This window comes from Bison bison, unplaced genomic scaffold (genome assembly GCF_000754665.1).
Source record: "Bison bison bison isolate TAMUID 2011002044 unplaced genomic scaffold, Bison_UMD1.0 scf7180017863978, whole genome shotgun sequence".
NCBI classification, from domain to species: Eukaryota; Metazoa; Chordata; class Mammalia; order Artiodactyla; family Bovidae; genus Bison; species Bison bison.
Genome location: NW_011494550.1, coordinates 690,745 through 696,963, shown reverse-complemented (window position 1 = coordinate 696,963; position 6,219 = coordinate 690,745).

Below are 6,219 nucleotides of genomic sequence, written 5' to 3'. Positions count from 1 at the left end.
TATGGTTTTTCCAGTAGTCATCTATGGATGTGAGAGTTGGACTATAAAGAAAGCTGAGCACCGAAGAATTGATGCTTTTGAACTATGGTGTTGGAGAAGACTCTTGAGAGTCCCTTGGACTGCAAGAAGCTCCAACCAGTCCATCCTAAAGGAAATCAGTCCTGAATATTCATTGCAAGGACAGATGCTGAAGCTGAGTCTCCAATACTTTGGCCACCTGATGCAAAGAACTGACTCATTGGAAAAGACTCTGATTCTGGGAAAGATTGAAGGCAGGAGAAGGGGACGACAGAGGATGAGATATGGTTGAATGGTATCATTGACTAGATGGACATGAGTCTGAACAAGCTCCGGGAGCTGGTGATGGACAGGGAAGCCTGGCATGCTGCAGTCAGTCCACGGGGTCACAAAGAATTGGACATGACTGAGAACTGACCTGACTGATGGGGTTTGCTCACTCTTCACTAAGGTCAATTATAAATTAATGATAGGTCCTGGGCAAAGTAAAGACTTAACTTTTGCCCTTTATTTTAACAAAGTATGAAGTAACAAACTATTAAGTACCAGCAACAAAGGAGGTAATTATAACAGGTTCATTAATAAGGTTTATTCTAGTACTGTATTACAGAATATTGAAATTTGTGAATATCTCTGGCTCCTAATGTCACATATCTGACAATTTGCAGAAGCTGATGAGAAATGGAAAAAGAATAGGAAAGTACACAGGGATAAATGAATATGGAGTAACAACCTTTTTTAAGAAAAAAAAAGACAAAACAGAGTATATCCATTTAAAGCTCATCTTCCCCATAGTAGCCTAGTTGCATTATCTACTTAATTTATTGTTGTTGCTGTAAACATGTTTTGGGAAGCATTTGGAACTGCCAGTTTGCAAGTCACATAACAAAGTCTTTTGTTACACTTCATTTTAGACAAAACCATAATATCTAGCTTGATTTACTGGGCCTTACTACAGGGCTTTTGGCTATGACTGGAAGTCAAATCCAACCTGAAGAGAATTTACAAGCTGTGAAGGCAGTCCCAAAAGCTTTGTCCAAAAATCTTGTAGGAGAGCAATGTCTCACCCAAGATCACATGTTTACATGTTAGAACTCAGATCTCATGACTCCACAAAGGCTGCATTCTCTAACCCAGGAATTAACTCTGTTGTTGTGTTTTTTGTTTTTGTTTTTTTTTTGCTCACCTAATGTGCTTTGTGGGACCCCTAACGGATCAAACCTGTGCCCCTCCTAACCCCCAATGAAAGGACAGAGTCCCAACCACTGGACTGCCAGGGTACTCCCAATAAATGTTTTCTATAAAGAGCCAGGTAGTAAATATTTAGCGTTTGTGGGCCATGCAATCTCTGTAACATAACCAGTCTGTAGCTCTGCCATTGTACTACAAAAGCAGCCATAATTAATATGTGTTCCAATAAAACTTTATGGATACTAAAATGAGAATTTCACGTAAATTTCAAAAGTCACAAAATGTTGTTCTTTTTTTTTTTCCCCTAACCATTGAAAAAATATGAAAACCATTCTTTGCTGGAAGGCCTTGGAAAAACAGACAGCGGTCCAGATTTGTCCCATACATTTGCTGATCTCTGCTCTTGAACCTCAAGTTTAGAGAAATGGAAATTTCTTTACCATTATACAGAAGCTATTCTGCTTACAGTTTGTTTAATTAATAGTTTTGGGAAAGCAGTTTTAGATTTAACATTGAGTAGAAAGCACAGAGTTCCCTTACACCTTTCACTTTCCCCATCTTGCAGAATGTGGTACACTGGTTAGGGTCAATGGGCCAATAGTGACACATTATTAACTAAAGTTCACAGTTTGCATTAGAGTTTCACTTTTTGTGTTGTGCGTCTTATGGGTATTAACAAACATATAACGACACACTGGTCAACCATTATGCTTGCCAATTTTTTAACTCAAAAGCTAGCTAAGAACAAAAATAAGTTTCAGAATAAAGCACTATAATTCTGTCAGCCACAAATAGGTACAAGGTGGCTCTAAGGGTCATTTTGGTTTCTGCTACTTTGTTCATGTTTATTTGCGGTTGCTTAGTTTCAAATTATTTACAAATATCATTCACTATAACACTTAAAATAATGAGAGTGCTGGAAGACCTAGTGTGAAGAACCATACAATTGCAATTTTGAAAAGGAAGTGATTTTTTGTTCTTTAAGTTTCAAAGTGGAAAGAAAATGCAAGTATTACACATGGGATAAAAGTATTCAAGAGGAAGGAGTCTGGAAGTCAAAGGAATGATAGTAGGAGCTCTTATATACTGCTCATTGCTTGGTTCAATCATTTTAGAATACATTTGGCCTTGTTTGGTGAAGTTGAAGCTCTGTACACTCCATGGCCCACTAATTGCAATCCGTGGAAACTCTCAGTGACGTACTTAAGAAAGTTCAGCATAGTCCTTAGAGCCCACACTGAAAACAACCTAAATGTCTGCCTGGTAGAATGTAGTATAATGAAAATGAACAAATCACAGCCACACACAATAGCACAGATGAAACTCACAATAGCACAGAGGAAAACCAAAGAAGCAAGGCATATGTGATGATTCCATTTCTATGCTGATTTCTAAAACAGATAAAAATATGTGGAGATTTTTAGGGAAATTATACAATTTCCTGTCACCTGAGAAGCTCTGAACCTGAGATCCAGCATCACAAAATCCTGTGGAGATAGGAGGACTGCTGCTTCTTTCCTTGATTTGGATGTGTTCTGGGCAAGAACCAGTGGAGTGTGGGAACTATAAAAAACAAGCAGGTAATTACCACTGGTTACTTGACAGGGTGATCAGGAAGGGATGAAGAGAATGGGGTTGGTAACCGATTTCTGAGGTATAGCAGTATTCTATTTCTTTTCCTTTAAAACTTTTTAGATCGAAAACCTCGCATGGTGCTATTGATTCACTTGTGTGTGTGTGTGGTAAAAAAACATTACATCTACCCTTTTAAATTGTTACATGTATAGTACATTAAGTATAAGCACAGTGTTGTACAGGGGTCTTTTTCATCTTACATGGCTGGAAAGTATTTTGCTTCTTGATTATGCGTTTACTTTGTAATTATTTGGTCAATGTTTTATGCATATTTGTATCATATATTCATTTTTTAAGGAAAGAAAAGAATAAATTATATAAACAAAGAAAACTGTGCCTAAGTGAAGAGAACTGAACAGAAAAAGGTAATGATGAAGTTGACATGGACAAACTTCTGAATGTATGGCCAGGAAGTAAAATTTTTATCATGAGCTACTGGTGGTCACAGGGATTCAAGCTGTTCTGGAATCATCATGGCATCAAAATGAAAGACAAGTCAAGTAAAATTGCCCCAACTGCTCAAAAATTCTCTTCAGCATTTGCTGAGCAGAAAAGGTATCTTGACAGATCTTCACTATAATTTCAGCCAGCCTATTTTGGTGAAGGATACCTGACCATTTATTTCAGCAAGGACTTCATGGATAAGCCCATGTTGGAATGCTCTAACTGGAGTAAGTACATATCAGGACTGAAAGCTTACATCTTTTTTGCTTCTTTCATCTTCAAGACAAATGCGCTGATGAAGCAGGTTCTTGCATCTGGGGACTTCTCCAGCATTCCAATGGTTAAGACTCTGTGCTCCCAATGCAGGGGGCACAGGTTCGATTCCTGGCCAGAAAACTAACATCCCCCATGCTGAGCAGTGCAGCCAAAAAAAAAAAAAGCATTTGTATCTAGATTTATACTAGTATTGTCTGGTAGCCAGCTTTCAAAAATGGCCCCCAAAGATTACCCCTATCTAAACTCCTCCCCTTGAGTGTGGTCTGTTGACTTGTTGATGACAAAAAAATTATGGCAAAAGCAATAGGGTATCTGTTTCATGATTAGGTTACAAAAGACTGACTTTCCAGCTGGACTCTTTTTTGCCTTTTCGGCTTCAACTTTTTTGATGAAGCAAGCTGCCATGTAGGAGAGGCCCATGTGGCAAGGGACTGAGGGTAGCATCTGGTCAATGCCAGCACTGGACTAAAGCCGTCAGTCCAACAACTGCAAGGAACTTAGTTCTGCCAGCAAACACATCAATACCCTTGAAAGTAGATCCATAGTCAAACCTTCAGAAGAAACCACAGCCTAGGCCAACACTTTGATTACAATCCTGTAATTCCAACCAGAGGACCCAACTAAGTGACATCTGACTTCCAGAAATTATAAAATGCTAAGTGTGCTTTAATTTTTTAACAGTAAATTTTGGAGTAGTTTGTTATGCAGCAGTAGATAACTAATAACACATCCTGGGACCAAATACCCTTTCCCCTAGGGAAGACATGTTTCAGCCTTCGTGGGGTTGATGAACAGTGTGGCAAGCAAATTCTTCCTTCTCCCAAAATATCCCCTTTAGTTGCCCTGGTTTTGCATTGTTAAACTAGACAAAGTGTATTTCAGTCACTGGGGGATATTGCTGTGGTCTTAGTTCTTTTGAGACAAACAGTATAATCTTTAAGTTCTCTTCCAACGGGAATGAGTTAGGAACTTAGGTCTCTAAGGAGGCTAGAGTTTTCCTTCTGGGGACTATTGTAGTAAACAGTTCACACATTCTGTTACCCTGAAGTTAGTCAGTCATTGACCCTTGGGGCTTATCTCTACAGAGGAATTTTTCCTAAGATAATTTCAAGGCAGCAAATAAGGGAAATCTATGATATATTTGTGAGCTGTCTGTCTTCACTCCTCTTTAGAGAAATGCTCCCAAATCTTTGTAGGCATCTAAGAGGCTAAAATATCCAAGCATTTCCCATGGGGCAAGTTGAGGCTCTGTCCTGAGTTTGTATCTGTGGGCAGGTTACTGAACAAAAAGTTGATGCATGCATCCACAATGCCTTGGCCCTGCAGGCGTTCAGCAGTCAATGTGTTGACCTTACTCATAAAGAAGCTGCTGTATACTTTACGTTCTTTATTTAAAGAATCCAGCTTAAATGGATTGGCTGGAATTAGGAGTATTTGCAGGAACCTAGACACACGGTCGTCCACATAAACTTAATGCAATTCACAGTAAGGAGAAATTACTAAAGATATAAGTAACTTTATAAAAAATAATGTATTGCAAATTCTCTGGTGGACCAGTGGTTAGGACTCTGCTGTCACTGCTGAGGTTCCATCCATGCCCGGGTTTGGTTCATGGTTGGGGAACTAAAATCCCACAAGCTGTGCAGTGCAGCTAAAAGACAGAGAAAACAATTCCATTTACAGTTGCACCAAAAGAATACTTAGGAATAAATTTGACAAAGTAAGTGCAGAAGTTATGCATTGGAAACTACAGAATACTGCTTAAAGAAGTTAAAGAAGAACTAAATAGTGGAAAGATATCCATGATCATGAGTTGGAAAACTTAATCTTTTACAGATGACAGTAATCTCCAAATTGGTCTACAGATTCAGTGTAATTGCTGCCAGAGTATCATTGACTTATGTGTAGAAAATAAGATAACCCTAAAGTTAACACCTTCTTCCAACAACACAAGAGAAGACTCTACACGTGGACATCACCGAAATCAGATTGATTATATTCTTTGCAGCCAAAGATGGAGAATCTCTATACAGTCAACAAAAACAAGACCAGGAGCTGACTGTGGCTCAGATCATGAACTCCTTATTACCAAATTCAGACTGAAATTGAAGAAAGTAGGGAAAACCACTAGACCATTCAGGTATGACCTAAATCAAATACCTTATGATTATACCGTGGAAGTGAGAAATAGATTTAAGGGACTAGATCTGATAGATAGAGTGCCTGATGAACTATGGATGGAGGTTTGTGACATGGTACAGGAGACCGGGATCAAGACCATCCCCATGGAAAAGAAATGCAAAAAAGCAAAATGGCTATCTGGGGAGGCCTTACAAATAGCTGTGAAAAGAAGAGAAGCGAAAAGCAAAGGAGAAAAGGAAAGATACAAGCATCTGAATGCAGAGTTCCAAAGAATAGCAAGGAGAGATAAGAAAGCCTTCCTCAGTGATCAATGCAAAGAAATAGAGGAAAACAACAGAATGGGAAACACTAGAGATCTCTTCAAGAAAATTAGAGACACCAATGGAACATTTCATGCAAAGATGGGCTCGATAAAGGACAGAAATGCTATGGACCTAACAGAAGCAGAAGATATTAAGAAGAGGTGGCAAGAATACACAGAAGAACTGTACAAAAAAGATCTTCACGATCCAG